The 21552-nt window shown below is 38.8% G+C and overlaps 1 pseudogene; it reads right to left on the bottom strand.

The window, feature by feature from the left end:
• Window positions 1-6363: 6363 nt before the first annotated feature.
• LOC129012542 (large ribosomal subunit protein eL27-like) lies at window positions 6364-6769 on the bottom strand (annotated as a pseudogene).
• Window positions 6770-21552: the final 14783 nt, after the last annotated feature.

Below are 21552 nucleotides of genomic sequence, written 5' to 3'. Positions count from 1 at the left end.
TATTTTTAGTAGAGACACGGTTTCACCATGTTGGCCAGGATGGTCTCAATCTCTTGACCTCATGATCCACCCACCTTGACCTCCCAAAGTGCTGGGATTACAGGTGTGAGACACTGCGCCCAGCCTGCTTAATATATTTTTGACTATTCCTTCATTTGTAGCCTTTTTACCATGGTTTAGGAGTGTCTCTTGTAAAAGCACAGAGTTTAGTTTTTTGTTGTTGTTGTTTTTGTTTTGTTTTGTTTGAGATGGATTCTCACTCTGTTGCCCAGGCTGGAGTGCAGTGGCACGATCTTGGCTCATTGCAACCTCCACCTCCCAGGTTCAAGTGATTCTCCTGTCTCAGCCTCCCAAGTAGCTGGAACTACAGGCGCACGCCACCACACCTGGCTAATTTTCTTGTATTTTTAGTAGAGAGGGGGTTTCACCTTGTTGGCTAGGCTGATCTTGAACTCCTGACCTCAGGTGATCCACCCACCTCGACCTCCGAAAGTGCTGGGATTACAGGCATGAGCCACCACACCTGGCCCCCAAAGTTCAGTTTTGATTTGTGAGCCAATTTGAAATTCTTTTTCTTTTAATGGGCAAGTTAAGCCCACTAGCATTATTGATATGACTGATGTGTTTGTTCTCAGCTTTCTTAAATTATTTTGTGTTATAATTACTGGATGTAGTTATATTTACTGTGCCTCTCTTGTATAGAGAGGCATTTAGGGAAATTAGTATTGTTATTCTTATAGTTATCTTTGTATTTGTCCTTTTAATAGTGCTTAATTCCTCCTTTTTTGGCTAAATTTTTTTTACTAGCTGGTTTGTAAGTTTTAAATGATATCCTTGGGCTCCTAACTGTCATCTTTATAACACTCAATTATCTTATCCTACTACTCCCACTCCTCTCTTCTTCCCCCCGCCGGATGCATTCTTTCTATTTTGTCAGAATGTATACTGCTCATGTACTATTCTTTCAACCTTGTCCCTACTTTTCTTTTATTCTTGGTTCTACAGTTAGGTATATTAAGTGCTTACCATGTCTGTTTACTGATGTTTCCCCAGTCATCTCTTGTGTGGATAAAGCTTATCATAGTCTAGGGCAGGAGTCAGCAAAGTTTTTCTATAAAGAGTCAGAAAGTAAATGTTTTAGGCCTTGCGGGTCATATATACACTCTTTGCTGCTACTGCCGCTGCTCCTTCTTCTCCTTTTCCTTCTGTCACTCCTTTTTCTTATCTTAAAATGCTTTAAAATGTAAAACATTCTTAGCTTGTGGGCTGTACAAAAACAGATTCCAGGCCAGATTTGACCTGTGGGCTATTGTGTGTCAACTCCTGCCTAAGTAGACACTTCAAAAAGGACTTTTGAGTACCATGTTTCTTGAGCTCTTGCATGTTCAAAACTGTTTTTATATAGTCTTGATGCTAGAAGAACTTTGCTGTAAAATACTTTGCTTATTATTTCTTTCCTTGAGTTTCTGGAAAATACTGGCCTCTTGGCTTTAAATGCTGCTTTTGTGGAGACTAATGCCAATCTAATTTTCTTATGCCTGTTAGCAATTTGATCTTTTATTCTAATAGTTGTATTAACATATATCTTAGAGTTGATCATTTTAGGTCAATATTTTCAGGTAAATATGGCCCTTTTAATGTATAATTTTATTTTTATTTATTTTCTTTTTATTTTTTATAGAGATAGAGTCTCGCTATGTTGACCAGGTTGGTCTTGAACTCTTGGCATCAAGCAATCCTCCCATCTTGGCCTACCAAAGTGCTAGTATTACAGGCTTTTCTTTTATTTACAGAAAGTTTTCTTGGATTGTAGTGTTAAGTATTAGTTCTGCCCCATTGTATTGTTTTTCTTTGTCAAGAGTTCCAATTATACATATGTTGAGCCTTCTTTGCATGTCTTCAATTTTGATCACTTTCTACTCTCTGATGCTTTTTTGCTTCTTTCTTTATCTTATTATTATGATTTTTGAGACAGAGTCTCACTCTATCCTCCAGGCTGGAGTGCGGTGGTATGATCACTGCTCACTGCAGCCTCAATCTCCTGGGCTCAAGTGACTCTTCTGCTTCAGCCTCTCAAGGAACTGGGACAATAGGCACACACATCCATGCCCGGGTAATTTTTTAAATTTTTTATAGAGATGGGGTCTCACTACTTTGCCCAGGCTTGCCTTGAACCCCTGAGCTCAAGTGATCTTCCTGCCTTGGCCTCCCAGAATACTGGAATTACAGGCATGAGCCACAATGCCTGGCCTATCTTATATTTTTTTTCTTGTTTTTTTTTCTTATTAAATTTTCATCCAAATATATTTTCCCTTGGGCACCTTGCAATTTATTCCTCCTTTCTGAGATAATTTTGTCTTTTTCTTGGATTTTCTTTTTTGGTCCAATCTACTCTCATTGCATTTTCCCCTTGCATAGATCTCATAGATTTTTCTGGGCCTATTTATGTTATTTGTTTTAAATTTATGATTCTAGACTTTTTAATATCTCCAAATGTTGTTTGACGTTATTTAAACCAGTTTGAGTGTATTGTGTTTTGTGGTTGGCATTTTTAGAGAAATTCTCACCAGTTGAAACATTTTGTTTTTTTGTTTGTTTTTCTTTTTTTAAAACGGAGTCCTGTTCTGTCACCCAGGCTGGAGGGTAGTGGGGTGATCTTGGCTCACTGCAACCTCCACCTCCCAGGTTCTAGTGATTCTTCTTCCTCAGCCTCCTGAGTAGCTGGGATTACAGGCGCTCGCCACAACACCATGTTGGCCAGACTGGTCTTGAACTCCTGATTTCAGGTAATCTGCTGGCCTCAGCCTCCCTAAGTACTGGGATTAAAGGCATGAGCCACTGTGCCTGGCTGAAACATTTTGATTACATATGTTCTATTTTTTTTTTTTTTTACAATAACTTTGTATGGAATTTGTTTGATTTTATTTTTATTCCAGGGCATTTTTTTGGACAGAGTTTCTGGTTCATGAGCATGCTTTTCTCTAATTTTAGTAAAATACATTATTTTTCTTCCAAGTAAGATGGTGATTACGGTAGTGGTAGTTGTCGGGGTTGGGGGGAGGCGGTCTTGCCATGTCTTGTTTCTGTTCTTTTTCTGCAGCATCTTTAATTTTTTGCCATTGACTTCCTTATTTTCCTTCACTGCCACTCTCCAAGAGGCTGTTCTCCCTCTTATCTCTTTGTCTCACAGATGTAGTATTTCCTCTTCTGCCTCCTCCGTTCTACTCACTTTCAAGCTCTTTCCCTCTACTGGGTGCCATGAGCTACCAAGTCATGGACCTGTGTGTGGTATTTTATCACATATGTGGTGCTTTCTCTTTCTGCAGGTAGTTTTGTTTATGTTTTAAGTCCTAACCTGTCTTCTCTTTAGAATGACTTAGTCCTCCCGTGTCACTGTTCTGTACACCCATAGGCTTGTGTTGGTGGTGGGACTTCAAGTTTCATTTCTCTACTTTCAGGTAATTTGAAATTCCCGCTATACTCTGGTTCATAGTGATTTCAGTGGCACGTGTAACATTTTGTTTTATTTGTACTCCTTGTTGCTATTATTTATTTATTTTTTGGGATGTGTGTAGAGATTTGAATTCAGGTTACCACCATTATCTTCCAGTTAATTCCTCTGATACATACTTTTTACAAAGATGACTCTTGATGCAGAGTGGTAAATGAGTTCTAGGAATCAAGAGTGAAGGCAGTTGTGATAGTCCAGATGAGAGATGATGCTGGCATAAAGTTATACATTAAACTTATTTAATTTATACTTACGGTTTGTGAAGTTATAGGTTAAAAGAAATTTAAGAGATACATCAACCAAATGTAATGTGTGAACTTTGAATTGAATTTTACTCTTTAAAATGTTCCATTTGGGACAACAAATTATATCGTTATTCTACTTATATATCAATTTTCGGAATAATGAGTTAGTACACTAGTAGTCTTCACAGGTGAATGATGAGTTATCTTTAATTTTTATGTCATTTCATTATGACATAAAAATTATGAACTTATGCACTTTATACTGAATAAAGAAAGAAATAGTCTATAACCTCCTCGACATACCCAGCTACTATTTTAAGTTTAACATATTCTCTTCTGATTCTGTCTACTGGCTTACCCATTTTTATCTAACTGTAACTAACAGGAAGAGTTGATTTTATATTCTGCCTAATATTATGGACAGCAAACTCAATGACAGTGGGAATTTTTTTCTATTTTGAATATATTCCCAGTTTCTCAAACAGTGACTGGCACAGAGTAGGTGCTCAATAAAAGTTTGCTGAATGAAGAAATTAATGAATATGCTTTAAAAGTATTTCTTTTAAATATTCTTTAAAAAAATTTTTTTTTGAGATGAGGTCTTGCTGTGTTACCCAGGGTGGAGCACAGTGGCATGATCATGGCTCACTGCAACCTTCACCTCCCGGGCTCAAGTGATCCTCCCACCTCAGCCTCCTGAATAGCTGGGACCACAGGCACGTGCCACCATGGCCAGATAATTTTTTGAATTTTTGGTAGACATGGAGTTTCTGCCATGTTGCCCAGGCTGGTCTCAAACTCCTAAGTTCAAGCAATCCTTCTGCCGTGGCCTCCCAAAGTGCTGGGATTACAGGTATGAGTCACTGTGCCTGGTCTTAAATATGCTTTTAAATTCATCAAACTTATTAAAATGTTTTGGCATGGTTAAAGAGTACTATTGTTTCTCCCCATAGCAATTATATTAATTCTTCTGAAACTCATATTTACCAGTCTTTAAAAAGTGACAATTTAGAAAAAATGCACTATTACATTTCCTGGAAATAATTAAGAAAGTTATTATTTGTGTCATGTCAATTTGGGAGGAACGTAACAATGGGTGTTTTAGAAGTCTTATTTTTAAGCTAGATTCCTTTATATTTTTTGATGTTTGGAATGATATAATGGAAGGAACAGCACAAGCTGAGTGTGACTGGAACTGCCTGGAAGGATATTATTAGAATTCAAAATGACTTAGTAATTGAAGGAGTGTGAAATGTGGTCAGAATAAAATGCAGTGTAGTGAATTGTTGCTAGGAGGAAAAATAAGACTGCCCTAATATAAAAAATGGGGACTTATAGACAAATATGGCTAAGATTTAAATTTCAGGGGTATAGTAAATCTAACTTGAATCAGCAATGTTAGTATATGTGATATTAAAAGATATAATGGCAGAATGTTATTTAAGTGTTGGGATCAGAGCAGTGTTCTAGGGACTAGGCTTATCTTCTAGGACAGAGGTTACAAACTGGCACCTCACAAAACCACCCCGATGGGTTTTGGTTGGGCTGAGAGACAGAGAGTGGGAAAAGGAGAGGGAAAATGAAAGAAAGGAAGAAGTTTCCAACTTTTAAAAAGTGAGAATTTTGACATAAAATCCAGATTTCCAGTGTCTCTTGAAATGTTTGGCAATATTGTATATTGTTGTGACTAACCTGTCTACAATAGACTTGTGCTGAACAGTAGCTGCTTACTTAAATTGGGGTCTGTCCTGTCCAGACCTCCATGGTTCCCCCAACTTCCTAGCTCTAAGCCACTAGCACCAGGTATTGTTACAGTTCTTTCCCCAGCAATCGTTTTTCACATACCAGGTCCTTACCTGTTTTAATTGCCTCCTATTCACTCTGTCGATGAGGAAGTGATTCTTGACCTAGGTTTATGGAAATGGCCAAACACCTGACACCCAACACTGGACAGGTAAGATCGATAGTAGTTTATTCATCACATATACTCACCGCCTGAGGAGGAGGACATTGTATGCCACACAGGGCCACATCGGAGTTGCACTCAGGAATACAGTGAACAAGGACGGGCTTTGGGAGTCAGGCTTTGTAGTATCTAAAGGGTGAGAAGTCCCTTGGTTCCAACAGGAAGGTGTGATTCGCTTGTTAGAATAATATCACAGGCTGATAGGGAACGGAAACTCACTACTCAGAGATAAGCAGGAACTACACCTGGTTCTTTTGATACAGAGGGTTATTTGGCTAGGGAATCTTATCTCTGGGAACAGAGCAGCAGGGGAACTTACAGTTAGGCCATTTAAGGCCCTCCTGATTCCACTAGATATCAAAGCAGCACAGAACACTGGATCTTAATTTTAGGTCTTATGACAAAATACCTTCCTTTACTCATTTATCTTGCTTGTCAAGCCCATGTACATATTTGGATGGAGACTCTGTAGCTAGGAGGAGGAATTTTTCTAATTCTAAAGGTTTGTGAAATTGAAATACATCTGCAAGCATGGTTATATATTTTCTTCTCTGAAGATTAAAAAGAAATACAATGAACAAAACCCAAGAAAACTTTAGGTTTTTTTTTCTTTTTAATTTTTAATGACCAAAACAAAGCATCTAAAACTGCAGCTTCTGGAAAAACCTCTTGTTCTTGCCCGTCTTGTACCTCTTTTCAAACTTGATCTTGGCCTCTTGTCCAGCCTTGGGCTTAAGAGCGGGGTGTCTGGAGACATCCTTATTAATGACAGTTTTGTCCAAGGGGATATCCACAGAGTACCTTGTGGGCATTAGGTGATTAGTTATAAACTTTCACAAAAGACTTGATCTTTGACCTCTCGGTGATCTTCTTGCCCATGGAAGCTCTTACTTTGCAGGGATAGTGGTCAATTCCAGCCACCAGGGCATGGCTGTAGGGGCGATCTGAGGTGCCATCATCAATGTTCTTCATGATGACAGCTTTGCATCTGGAGTAGCGTCCAGCCAGGACAAACACCACTTTCCTAGGTTTCATGAACTTGCCCATTTCGACAGTAACCACTGGGGCCTACAGCAGAAAGGAAAGAAGGAAAAACTTTAGTTTTTAAATGCACTTCTGCCCAGAGTCGATAACCTCTAGGATCTTTTAGGGATTTTTCTATACACAAAATGGCATTTAAGTTGGTATTAAGAAAAATTTTGTGATACGATTGATAGTGAAAGAACTTACCAACATTTACCAACATTATTAGGAAACATTTATTCATTTGGCCAATGTCTTTCATTTGTTCAAAAATTTTTATTAAATATATACTGGGTCAAGTGTTAAGGCTTTAACAACAATGATTCATTTTCTTCCCTGAAAGTGCTTGCATTATGTTTGAAGAGATAGAACATTAAACTAACAATTACTAATCAGTGTGGTAGGTGCTATTAAGGATATAAACAGAAAACACAAAGAAGAGGAAAGGCATCATGATCTGCTTGGAGGTTTAAATTTTTTAAAAAACAGATAATTGAGTATCTGAGATGACTCAGCACTGGCTTGAAAGTGAAAAAAGTCATCTCTCAGGGTCTTTCCAAGTTCAGTGTTTCTGAAATCTTCAGTTTGAAAATTAGTACAAACTGGGTGCAGTGGCATGTGCCTGTCGTCCCAGCTACTTGGGAGGCTGAGGTGAGAGGGTCACTTGAGCCCAGGAGTTAGAGGCTGTAGTATACTATAATCATGCCTATAAATAGCCACTGCACCTCAGCCTGGACAAGAAGCGAGACCCCGTCTTTAAAATAACAAAAAGGGAGAAAAAATTAGTACTTTCTGTGTAATATCCACAGAGTACCTTGTGGAAATTAGGTGATTGTCGTTATAAACTTTCACAAAAGTAGGAAATTTAAGGAGAGTTTGATAAAGAAATGATTTGCAAAGGTGTAGATAGAATACAGATACAGCCCATGAAATGAAATGGTTCCAACAATTTGGTAGCTTCCATGCTTTCTCTCTGGTAATTTGTCTTCAGTTGGTTTTCCTTTGTCCAGTGCGGCTCGTGTAAGCTGGAGTTCAAGGCTGTATGTCTACGGTCACAGATTTCTGTGGTGAGCTATCTCTAGTGACTTGGATGATGACTTTGAGGTCAGAGAGAGGGGTCCTGGGGTCTTAGCAGTGGACCAAGGCCAGGTGCAGAGGGTATGTACATGTCTGTGGGAGGACAACACTGTGTGCGCCATGCTATCTTCAAGTGAGTGGTTGGCTGTGCTTTAAAGCCAAAATAAAAACAACATAAGCATTCTTAGAAATTGTGTAGTGTTACATTTGTCTTTCTTCTCTTCTTTCTGTTGGTATAAATCAGAATTTTCTCAATTATATTCTGCGGAACACTAGTTCCTAGGTGCTTTTTTATAAAAAGGGTAAAGTCTGTGAACAAAAATGCCTGGGAAATGACGTATACAATATATAAATAGTTTTTTTTTATTCAGTGTTCCCCAATTTTTTTCATAGGTGAAGCTTTTTCTTTTAAACATTTTCTAATGTAGGTTTAAATATTAGAACTAGGACACTGTGGAATCACTTTGAGAAATCTAGGTCCTGGAAGAACCACTTGTTCTTGCCTATCTTGTACCTGTTTTCAAACTTGACCTTGGCCTCTCATCCAGCCTTGTGTTTAAGAGCAGGGTCTCTGAAGACATCCTTATTGATGACAGTTTTGTCCAAGGGGCTATCCATAGAGTACCTTGTAGGTATTAGGTGATTGTAGTTACAAACTTTCACAAAAGCAGGAAATTAATGGATAATTAAGGAGAGTTTTATGCAGCCAAAAGACACATGAAAAAATGTTCATCATCTCTGGCCATCAGAGAAATGCAAATCAAAACCACAATGAGATACCATCTCACACCAGTTAGAATGGCGATCATTAAAAAGTCAGGAAACAACAGGTGCTGGAGAGGATGTGGAGAAATAGGAACACTTTTACACTATTGGTGGGACTGTAAACTAGTTCAACCATTGTGGAAGTCAGTGTGGTGATTCCTCAGGGATTTAGAACTAGAAATACCATTTGACCCAGCCATCCCATTACTGGGTATGTAGCCAAAGGACTATAAATCATGCTGCTATAAAGACACATGCACACGTATATTTATTGCGGCACTATTCACAATAGCAAAGACTTGGAACCAACCCAAATGTCCAACAATGATAGACTGGATTAAGAAAATGTGGCACATATACACCATGGAATACTATGCAGCCATAAAAAATGATGAGTTCATATCCTTTGTAGGGACATGGATGAAATTGGAAATCATCATTCTCAGTAAACTATCGCAAGGACAAAAAACCAAACACCGCATGTTCTCACTCATAGATGGGAATTGAACAATGAGAACACATGGACACAGGAAGGGAACATCACACTCTGGGGACTGTTGTGGGGTGGGGGGAGGGGAGAGGGATAGCATTGGGAGATATACCTAATGCTAAATGGCGAGTTAATGGGTGCAGCACACCAGCATGGCACATGTATACATATGTAACTAACCTGCACATTGTGCACATGTACCCTAAAACTTAAAGTATAATAATAATAATTAAAAAAAGGAGAGTTTGATAAAGAAATGACTTGCAAAGGTGTAGATAGAATTCAGAGAAATCACAAGAGATATTACAGTACCCTGGGACAGGCCAGCAGGGAGACATCACAGCTGATCTCAAAGGAGAAGGGGAAGGGGAAGAAACGATTACTGGCACTTGAAGAGCGAGAATTATGGGGAGAGGATTCCTGATAGAAGTTGCAGGCTTTGGCTGAGCGACTAGCCAGTGGCACCTTGTCTGCTTTGATTCTCTGTTCGTGCTTTACTTTGGCTAAACCCAGTGGGAAGCCAGAGGCTAAGAGAGTCAGTTTATTCAGTTCATACAGTCAGCCTCTTGAGGCACAGAAAAGGGTGGAGAGTAGATCTGGAGGGGCAAACAGATAATATTCAGCATATATATTATACATGCTGAACATATATTATATATGATATATATTATACATGCTGAATATATATTATATATTATACATGCTGAACATATATAATTATATATAATATATAATAATTATATAATAGATATATTATATACTGATTATCTTGGGAGAGTAAACCAGCTTTTAGCTCTCATAACTTTCAAACTGTCATTAAAAAGAGATTATGTGAATTACCTGTGAATAAATAGTATCCCAGGTATGTTTCCTTTTTCTTTTCATATTTTACGAAACAGAGAATGAGAAAAGACTTAACTGCCACAACTACATTTTAAAAAATACCTTAGGAACAACAGAAATTTATTTCTCACAGTTCTGGAGACTGGGAAGTTGAAGATTGAGGCACCAGCAGATGTGATGTCTGGGGAGGACCCATTTCCTGGTTCATAGATGGTGCCTTGTTGCTGTGTCCTCACATGGTGGAAATGGGTGAACAAGCTCTCTTGGCCTAGTTTTTAAAATTGACAAGTAAAAATTGTATGTATTTATGGTGTACAACATGATGTTTTGATATATTGGGGAATGGCCAAATCATACTATTTAACATACTCATTATTTAACATACTTAGTTTTTTGGTGGTGAGAACACTTTAAGTCTACTCTCTTAGCAACTTTCAAGTATACATTATATTGTTATTAACTATAGTCACCAAGGTGCACAATAGACCTCTCGAACTTATTCCTCCTAAATGAAATTTTGTGTCCTTTGACCAATATCTCCTCAATCCCTCCATCCTCTAACAACCAAATTTTTGTGGAACCAAACTAGAGTACCATTGTCTCTCATTAATAGGAGATGGTAAGATAAGTTTTTAAATTGCCATTCAGTATGACCTAATTTTAACCCAGAATGTTATTACTATTTGTAATAGTTACATGTTCAAAAAACTCAGCAAAACTAAAATAATAAGAGACCTTGTATTTGGATGATGGTAGCAGAGACCACTGGTTGTCTGCAAAATTCATTCTTTTATTCTTGCAGAGTAATGAGAGTATAGTCAGTTACCTGATGAATAGAAGTGATGTGTGCCACTTCTGGAAGGGGGCTTCTTGGAGAATATGAATTCCTCCTCTGCACTCTTTTCTGCTGGCTAAATGCAGATGATAGGAAGACCACAGGGAAGCTACAGAAGGAAAGGCACTGGGGTTCCTGAATCAATGCATGGAGAAAAGCTGCCACCTGACCCGAACTCCTATTCTGAACCATTATATAAACAAGGCAAAAATTTCTGTTGTATTGAAGCCACAATATATTTGTGTCTATTTGATTGAGTAGTTTATTTAGACCACCCAAGCTAATACAGATGCCATTTTAAACTTTTAATTATTTTCTATATATTTAAAGCCCCTATTTTAAAGGTAAAACAGTGGGGGCATAAAGAGATTCATTAATTCTTTCAACAAATACTTATTGACCATTAGGAAAATTTGTTGAAAACAGTCTATAAAATCATTTTTTGGGAGGACATTTTTTCATATATTCTATAAATATTAATCAAGGCTTTTAGTATATAGTCTAGGAACTAACAGTCTAGTGTTAGAGACAGACACTAAAAAAATTAGAGTGTAAATTGCTACAGTGTTTAGTACTCATAAGACTAACACAGTACTATGAAGGCAAATAATAAGGGGATTTGACCTAGCAAGGTAAGTAGGAGAAGGATTCCCAGAAGAAGTGACGACTAACTCAGATGTGAAAAACATATGTTCAGGCTGGTGAGAAAGAGAAAGAAACTTTTCTAACAGAGATAATAATATATACAAAGGCCTGATTTGGATGGAAAGGGTTCTGGTAAATATGGGGGCCAGGGGGAGGTTGTTGTGATTGGAACTGTAGTAGTAGCACAGATTTAGGGCTGAACCTTGAAGAGCTCTGCATTTAAATTCAAAGTCAAGGAGGCGGAGGCTGTAGATTAGACAGAAAAAGTGTGCAGAAAGGTATCTTACCTAAGGCTACTATAACAAATACCATAGACTGGGTTATTTAGGCAATAAACATTTTATTATCACAGTTCTGGAGGATGGGAAGTCCAAGATCAAGGTGTCATCAGCAGATTCGATTTTTGGTGAAACTTTCTGCCTGGCTTGTGGATGGTTGCCCTTCTTGCAGTATCCTCAGTAGTGAAGACAGGAAGCCATGGTGTCCCTTCCTCTTCTCACAAGGGCACTAATCCCAGCACTGGGGCTCCACCTTCAGAATCTCATCTAAACCTAATTATCTCCCAAAGGCTTCACCCCCTAACACCATCATATTGAAGGTTAGAGCTTCAACATATGAATTTTGAGAGGAGGATACAAAGATTCAGTTCATAACAAGAGATGTGAGGAAACCAGAAGGCAAGGGAAGAGTGTATTTCATGGAGAGAATGATCGCCAGTGTGGATGGGGGTGAGTTTGATTGTGAAGAAAGAGAGAGAGGTAGGGAGTTAGGATTGCAGATGAAGGGACATAGGAACCAAATTATTTTGTTGTTTTCTTAAGTGGTAGAGGGTTCAAAATGAATGGGAATAGCTGGGTGCAGTGGCTCATGCCTGTAATCCCAGCACTTTGGGAGGGTGAGGTGGGTGGGTCACCTGAGGTCAGGAGTTTGAGACCAGCCTGACCAACATGGTGAAACCCCGTCTCTATTAAAATACAAAAATTAGCTAGGCGTAGTGGCGGGCACTTGTAATCTCAGCTACTTGGGAGGCTGAGGCGGGAGAATCGCTTGAAACCAGGAGGCGGAGGTTGCAGTGAGCCGAGATCGCGCCACTGCACTTCAGCCTGGGAAACAAGAGTGAGACTCCGTCTCAAAAAAAAAAAAAAAAAAAAAAAAAAGAATGGGAATAATCCAGTTACCAAAGGGAGAATTTTATTTATTTTATTTATTTATTTTTTGAGACAGTGTTTCACTCTGTCGCCCAGGCTGGAGTGCAATGGCGCAATCTCCGCCCACTGCAACCTCTGCCTCCCAGGTTCAAGCGATTCTCCTGCCTCAGCCTCCCAAGTAGCTGGGATTACAGGCGTGTGCCACCATGCTCAGCTAACTTTGTATTGTTAGTAGAGACGGGGTTTCACAATGTTGGTCAGGCTGGTCTCGAACTCCTGACCTCAGATGATCTGCCCACCTTGGCCTCCCAAAGTGCTAGGATTACAAGCATGAGCCACTGCTCCCAGCCACGAGAATTTAAATTTTTAAGAGCAAGAGTGAATAATTTGGTAGCAAAATAATCAGTTTCTTGAGAAGAATTAAAGAATGTGAACCATAGCACAGGTGGAGAGATTAATCCTGTACAGGAGGACAGAGAGTTTCTTTATTTTAATGGGTAAGAAGGAGGATAGATGGGGACAGATGTAGGTAAGTTTATATATTTACAATCAGAAGTTAAGATAGTTCCATTTTCTCTGAAAAGTCAGATTCAATGTCATCTGGAGAGACTAAAAGAGAGTGGGGCATGAGGAGATCGGAGAATGTTTGAAACACTATTGAGTCTTCCAATCTATGATCATGGTATATCTGTCAATTTATTTAGATATTCTTTAGTAGGTCTCTTGTAAACTGCAAATAATTCGATCTTGCTTAAATAAAAATACCAGTCTCACTACCTCTGCCTTTTAACTTAAATGTTTATTCCATTTATTTTTAATGTAGTTATTGATTTAGTTTAGTTTAAATGTATGATTTTGCTATTTGCTTTCTCTTTGTTCCATCCGTTATCTGAGTTTTTTTCTGTGTGTTTTTAAAAGTATTTTAAAAATTACATTTTATCTCTTCTATTTCTTATTAGTTATACTTCTTTAATTCTTTTCCATGGATATATCATGCTTTACAATATGTATCTTAAATGTATCCCAGCTTCCCTGCAAACAATATTGTACTACTTTATATATAATTCACCTTACAACCTACAATTTATAATTATTGAATGTACTTCTGTAAGTTATAACCTACAAATACCCTGTTATTATTTTGCTCTAAACAGTCACAGTCAATTATCTTTTATAGAAATTAAGAAATGAGAAAAAAATCTAAATTTTTCATATATTTACCATTTCTTCTGCTTTTTATTCTTTCTAGTTTCCATCTGATATTATTTTCTTTCAGCCTGAGGAATTTCCTTTAATGTTACTTGGAATACTGAAGTGCTGCTGTGAATTCTCCTAGCCTATATTTGAAAATGTCTTTACTTCACTTTCATTTTTGAAGGACATTTTCAGCAGATAGAGAATTCTAGGCTGTTTTTTCTTTCCTTTTTTTTTGAGACAAAGTCTCACTCTGTCACCCAGGCTGGAGTGCAGTGGTGTGATCTCGGTTCACTGCAACCTCCACCTGCCGGGTTCAAGCGATTCTCCTGCCTCAGCCTCCCGAGTAGCTGGGACTAAAGGAATGCACCACCACACCTGGCTAATTTTTGTATTTTTAGTAGAGATGGGGTTTCTCCATGTTGGCCAGGCTGTTCTCAAACTCCTGACCTCAAGTGACCCACCCACCTCAGCCTCCCAGAGTGCTGGGATTACAGGCATGAGCCACTGTGCCTGGCCTCTAGGCTGTTTTTTCATTCAGCACCTTAAGATGTTGCTCCACTGTCTTCGACTTGTATCAATTCTGACAAGTCAGTTGAAATACTTTTCATTATTCTTTGGTATGTAATATGTCTTCATTCCCTGGCTAAGATTTTTTTCTTTCAGAAATTTGATTATGGTGTGCTTTGGCGTGTGTGTGTGTTGTGTACTGCTTGGGATTGTTGAATTTAATTTTTTTGTGAAATTTGGAAAGATTTTGACCAGTTTTTTGAATATTTTTCTGCCTCAATTGCTGTCTTGTAGCCCTCTGGTCCTCCAGTTATAAGCACACAAGGCTACTGAGATACTGGTCATTTTTGTCAGCCTTTGTCCCTTTGTGTTTCAGCTTGGATAGTTTCTATTGCCCATTTTCAAGTTCACTGGTCCTTTTTTTTCACTGTAAAATGTGTTATTAAGCCATCTTGTGAGTTTTAAAAAAATTTCAGATATTGAATTTTTAATTGTAGATTTTCCATTTGGTTGTTTTCCTATATTTTTATTTTTATATTAATATTTCTGGTTGTTTCCGCATTATGTTCATGTTTCTCTTTATATTCCAGAGCATATTTGTGACAGCTATTTAAAATTATTTGCTGAAAATTGCTATCGTTTCTGAATCTATTTTGTTGATAATTTTTTATCTGATTAAGGTCACAATTTCCTGTTTCTTAGATTGTCTAGTAAAAAATATTTTATTGTGTACTGGACATTATGAATGGTACGTCATTGAGTGTGTGGAATTTGTGGTTTTCTTTAATAGAATGTTGAAGTTTGTTCCAGCAAGCAGTTAATTTACTCGTGGATCAGCTTGATTTTTGCAAATCTTTCTTTAGTTTTATTATTGGCTCTAGAATTGCCTTTACTTTAGAGCTAGATTAGCTCCACGTTGAAGGCCTGGTCTTGCTGGAAAGCCTGGTCTTTCTGTTGAAAGCCTGGGATGTTCAGCGAGGTCTCTCTGCTGTGGCTAATCAGAGCTAGAATATCTCCTCTCTCTGTGTGAGCTCCAGTATTTGTACAACTTCCGGATTCCAGTAATTATTCTTTTACCAGCACCTTGTTGATCTTTCCTTGGTATTTCTTTGCTGCCTAGTTTTGTAAAGCCTTATCCTATGCATGTGCAGCTTAGTTTTGGGCTCAAAATGCGAGGAATCCTATCCAGCTATCTGGAGTTTCTTTTCTATTCAGCTCCCTTTTCTCTGTGACCCTGCCCTGAAGGCTTCAGGAGCCTCAGTTGCTTTGAATTCTAACATCTCTTTCCTCCATTTGGCAAAACTGCTGTGTTTGGGCCTCCCCTCCCAGCACTGTGCTCTGGAATGCACCTTCAAGCAGAAAGGCAGAGCAATTGTGGGTTCACGTCATTTGCTTCAATTCTTGCTGGGATCACAGTCCTTTTAAGGATCAGTCTTCTGATACAGGTATCAGCCTTCTAGAGATCATAGTCCAGCCTATTGTGCAATGTCTGAAATAGTTAATTTATACATTATGTTCAGTTTTTTTTTTCTTTTGACAGAGCCTCACTCTGTTGCTCAGGCTGGAGGGCAGTGGAACAATCTTGACTCACTGCAACCTCCACTTCCTGGGTTCAAGCAATTCCTCTGTCTCAGACTCCCAAGTAAGTGGGATTACAGATGCGCACCACCACACCTGGCTGATTTTTGTATTTTTATTTTTTTATTTATTATTTATTATTTATTATTATTATTATTATTATTATACTTTAGGTTTTATGGTACATGTGCGCAATGTGCAGGTAAGTTACATATGTATACATGTGCCATGCTGGTGTGCTGCACCCACTAACTCGTCATCTAGCATTAGGTATATCTCCCAATGCTATCCCTCCCCCCTCCCCCCACCCCACAACAGTCCCCGAAGTGTGATGTTCCCCTTCCTGTGTCCATGTGTTCTCATTGTTCAATTCCCACCTATGAGTGAGAATATGCGGTGTTTGGTTTTTTGTTCTTGCGATAGTTTACTGAGAATGATGATTTCCAATTTCATCCATGTCCCTACAAAGGACATGAACTCATCCTTTTTTATGGCTGCATAGTATTCCATGGTGTATATGTGCCACATTTTCTTAATCCAGTCTATCATTGTTGGACATTTGGGTTGGTTCCAAGTCTTTGCTATTGTGAGTAATGCCGCAATAAACATACGTGTGCATGTGTCTTTATAGCAGCATGATTTATAGTCCTTTGGGTATATACCCAGTAATGGGATGGCTGGGTCGAATGGAATTTCTAGTTCTAGATCCCTGAGGCATCGCCACACTGACTTCCACAATGGTTGAACTAGTTTACAGTCCCACCAACAGTGTAAAAGTGTTCCTATTTCTCCACATCCTCTCCAGCACCTGTTGTTTCCTGACTTTTTCATGATTGCCATTCTAACTGGTGTGAGATGGTATCTCATTGTGGTTTTGATTTACATTTCTCTGATGGCCAGTGATGGTGAGCATTTTTTCATGTGTTTTTTGGCTGCATAAATGTCTTCTTTTGAGAAGTGTCTGTTCATGTCCTTTGCCCACTTTTTGATGGGGTTGTTTGTTTTTTTCTTGTAAATTTGTTGGAGTTCATTGTAGATTCTGGATATTAGCCCTTTGTCAGATGAGTAGGTTGCAAAAATTTTCTCCCATTTTGTAGGTTGCCTGTTCACTATGATGGTAGTTTCCTTTGCTGTGCAGAAGCTCTTTAGTTTAATTAGATCCCATTTGTCAATTTTGGCTTTTGTTGCCATTGCTTTTGGTGTTTTAGACATGAAGTCCTTGCCCATGCCTATGTCCTGAATGGTAATGCCTAGGTTTTCTTCTAGGGTTTTTATGGTTTTAGGTCTAACATTTAAGTCTTTAATCCATCTTGAATTGATTTTTGTATAAGGTGTAAGGAAGGGAACCAGTTTCAGCTTTCTACATATGGCTAGCCAGTTTTCCCAGCACCATTTATTAAATAGGGAATCCTTTCCCCATTTCTTGTTTTTGTCAGGTTTGTCAAAGATCAGATAGTTGTAGATATGTGGCATTATTTCTGACGGCTCTGTTCTGTTCCATTGATCTATATCGCTGTTTTGGTACCAGTACCATGCTGTTTTGGTTACTGTAGCCTTGTAGTATAGTTTGAGGTCAGGTAGTGTGATGCCTCCAGCTTTGTTCTTTTGGCTTAGGATTGACTTGGCAATGCGGGCTCTTTTTTGGTTCCATATGAACTTTAAAGTAGTTTTTTCCAATTCTGTGAAGAAAGTCATTGGTAGCTTGATGGGGATGGCATTGAATCTGTAAATTACCTTGGGAAGGATGGCCATTTTCATGATATTGATTCTTCCTACCCATGAGCATGGAATGTTCTTCCATTTGTTTGTATCCTCTTTTATTTCCTTGAGCAGTGGTTTGTAGTTCTCCTTGAAGAGGTCCTTCACATCCCTTGTAAGTTGGATTCCTAGGTATTTTATTCTCTTTGAAGCAATTGTGAATGGGAGTTCACTCATGATTTGGCTCTCTGTTTGTCTGTTATTGATGTATAAGAATGCTTGTGATTTTTGTACATTGATTTTGTATCCTGAGACTTTGCTGAAGTTGCTTATCAGCTTAAGGAGATTTTGGGCTGAGACAATGGGGTTTTCTAGATATACAATCATGTCATCTGAAAACAGGGACAATTTGACTTCCTCTTTTCCTAATTGAATACCCTTGATTTCCTTCTCCTGCCTAATTGCCCTGGCCAGAACTTCCAACACTATGTTGAATAGAAGTGGTGAGAGAGGGCATCCCTGTCTTGTGCCAGTTTTCAAAGGGAATGCTTCCAGTTTTTGCCCATTCAGTATGATATTGGCTGTGGGTTTGTCATAGATAGCTCTTATTATTTTGAGATACGTCCCATGAATACCTAATTTATTGAGAGTTTTTAGCATGAAGGGTTGTTGAATTTTGTCAAAGGCCTTTTCTGCATCTATTGAGATAATCATGTGGTTTTTGTCTTTGGTTCTGTTTATATGCTGGATTATGTTTATTGATTTGAGTATATTGAACCAGCCTTGCATCCCAGGGATGAAGCCCACTTGATCATGGTGGATAAGCTTTTTGATGTGCTGCTGGATTCTGTTTGCCAGTATTTTATTGAGGATTTTTGCATCAATGTTCATCAAGGATATTGGTCTAAAATTCTCTTTTTTTGTTGTGTCTCTGCCAGGCTTTGGTATCAGGATGATGCTGGCCTCATCAAATGAGTTAGGGAGGATTCCCTCTTTTTCTGTTGATTGGAATAGTTTCAGAAGGAATGGTACCAACTCCTCCTTGTACCTCTGGTAGAATTCGGCTGTGAACCCATCTGGTCCTGGACTTTTTTTGGTCGGTAAGCTATTGATTATTGCCACAATTTCAGCTCCTGTTATTGGTCTATTCAGAGATTCAACTTCTTCCTGGTTTAGTCTTGGGAGGGTGTATGTGTTGAGGAATTTATCCATTTCTTCTAGATTTTCTAGTTTATTTGCGTAGAGGTGTTTGTAATATTCTCTGATGGTAGTTTGTATTTCTGTGGGATCGGTGGTGATATCCCCTTTATCATTTTTTATTGCATCTATTTGATTCTTCTCTCTTTTTTTCTTTATTAATCTTGCTAGCGGTCTATCAATTTTGTTGATCCTTTCAAAAAACCAGCTCCTGGATTCATTTATTTTTTGAAGGGTTTTTTGTGTCTCTATTTCCTTCAGTTCTGCTCTGATTTTAGTTATTTGTTGCCTTCTGCTAGCTTTTGAATGTGTTTGCTCTTGCTTTTCTAGTTCTTTTAATTGTGATGTTAGGGTGTCAATTTTGGATCTTTCCTGCTTTCTCTTGTGGGCATTTAGTGCTATAAATTTCCCTCTACATACTGCTTTGAATGCATCCCAGAGATTCTGGTATGTTGTGTCTTGGTTCTCGTTGGTTTCAAAGAACATCTTTATTTCTGCCTTCATTTCGTTATGTACCCAGTAGTCATTCAGGAGCAGGTTTTTCAGTTTCCATGTAGTTGAGCGGTTTTGAGTGAGATTCTTAATCCTGAGTTCTAGCTTGATTGCACTGTGATCTGAGAGATAGTTTGTTATAATTTCTGTTCTTTTACATTTATTGAGGAGAGCTTTACTTCCAAGTATGTGGTCAATTTTGGAATAGGTGTGGTGTGGTGCTGAAAAAAATGTATATTCTGTTGATTTGGGGTGGAGAGTTCTGTAGATGTCTATTAGGTCTGCTTGGTGCAGAGCTGAGTTCAATTCCTGGGTATCCTTGTTGACTTTCTGTCTCGTTGATCCGTCTAATGTTGACAGTGGGGTGTTAAAGTCTCCCATTATTAATGTGTGGGAGTCTAAGTCTCTTTGTAGGTCACTCAGGACTTGCTTTATGAATCTGGGTGCTCCTGTATTGGGTGCATATATATTTAGGATAGTTAGCTCTTCTTGTTGAATTAATCCCTTTACCATTATGTAATGACCTTCTTTGTCTCTTTTGATCTTTGTTGGTTTACAGTCTGTTTTATCAGAGACTAGGATTGCAACCCCTGCCTTTTTTTGTTTTCCATTTGCTTGGTAGATCTTCCTCCATCCTTTTATTTGGAGCCTATGTGTGTCTCTGCACGTGAGATGGGTTTCCTGAATACAGCACACTGATGGGTCTTGAGTCTTTATCCAATTTGCCAGTCTGTGTCTTTTAATTGGAGCATTTAGTCCATTTACATTTAAAGTTAATATTGTTATGTGTGAATTTGATCCTGTCATTATGATGTTAGCTGGTTATTTTGCTCGTTAGTTGATGCAGTCTCTTCCTAGTCTCGATGGTCTTTACATTTTGGTATGATTTTGCAGTGGCTGGTACCGGTTGTGCCTTTCCATGTTTAGCGCTTCCTTCAGGAGCTCTTTTAGGGCAGGCCTGGTGGTGACAAAATCTCTCAGCATTTGCTTGTCTGTAAAGTATTTTATTTCTCCTTCACTTCTGAAGCTTAGTTTGGCTGGCTGGATATGAAATTCTGGGTTGAAAATTCTTTTCTTTAAGAATGTTGAATATTGGCCCCCACTCTCTTCTGGCTTGTAGGGTTTCTGCCGAGAGATCCACTGTTAGTCTGATGGGCTTCCCTTTGATGGTAACTCGACCTTTCTCTCTGGCTGCCCTTAACATTTTTTCCTTCATTTCAACTTTGGTGAATCTGACAATTATATGTCTTGGAGTTGCTCTTATTGAGGAGTATCTTTGTGGCGTTCTCTGTATTTCCTGAATCTGAATGTTGGCCTGCCTTGCTAGATTGGGGAAGTTCTCCTGGATAATATCCTGCAGAGTGTTTTCCAACTTGTTTCCATTCTCCCCGTCACTTTCAGGTACACCAATAAGACGTAGATTTGGTCTTTTCACATAGTCCCACGTTTCTTGGAGGCTTTGCTCGTTTCTTTTTATTCTTTTTTCTCTAAACTTCCCTTCTCGCTTCATTCCATTCATTTCATCTTCCATGGCTGATACCCTTTCTTCCATTTGATCGCATCGGCTCCTGAGGCTTCTGCATTCTTCACGTAGTTCTCGAGCCTTGGTTTTCAGCCCCATCAGCTCCTTTAAGCACTTCTCTGTATTGGTTATTCTAGTTATACATTCTTCTAAATTTTTTTCAAAGTTTTCAACTTCTTTGCTTTTGGTTTGAATATCCTCCCATCGGAGTAATTTGATCGTCTGAAGCCTTCTTCTCTCAGCTCGTCAAAGTCATTCTCCGTCCAGCTTTGTTCCGTTGCTGGTGAGGAACTGCGTTCCTTTGGAGGAGGAGAGGTACTCTGCTTTTTAGAGTTTCCAGTTTTTCTGCTCTGTTTTTTCCCCATCTTTGTGGTTTTATCTACTTTTGTTCTTTGATGTTGGTGATGTACAGATGGGTTTTTGGTGTGGATGTCCTTTCTGTTAGTTTTCCTTCTAACAGACAGGACCCTCAGCTGCAGGTCTGTTGGAGTACCTGGCCGACCATGTGAGGTGTCAGTCTGCTCCTGCTCAGATGGAAATGCAGAAATCACCCGTCTTCTGCGTCGCTCACGCTGGGAGCTGTAGACCAGAGCTGTTCCTATTTGGCCATCTTCGATTTTTGTATTTTTAATAGAGACAGGGTTTCACCATGTTGGCCATGCTGGTCTCGAACTCCTGACCTCAGGTGATCCGCCCGCCTTGGTCTCCCAAAGTGCTGGGATTACAGGCGTGAGCCACCGCACTGAGCCATTTTGTTGAGTTTTGTATTTGTTTATGCCTGAAAGACTAGCCCAGGACCAGTTCCTCAATCAC

The sequence above is a fragment of the Pongo pygmaeus genome, chromosome 15 (genome assembly GCF_028885625.2).
Source record: "Pongo pygmaeus isolate AG05252 chromosome 15, NHGRI_mPonPyg2-v2.0_pri, whole genome shotgun sequence".
Classification (NCBI taxonomy): Eukaryota; Metazoa; Chordata; class Mammalia; order Primates; family Hominidae; genus Pongo; species Pongo pygmaeus.
This window is presented reverse-complemented; position numbering and strand designations above follow the sequence as displayed.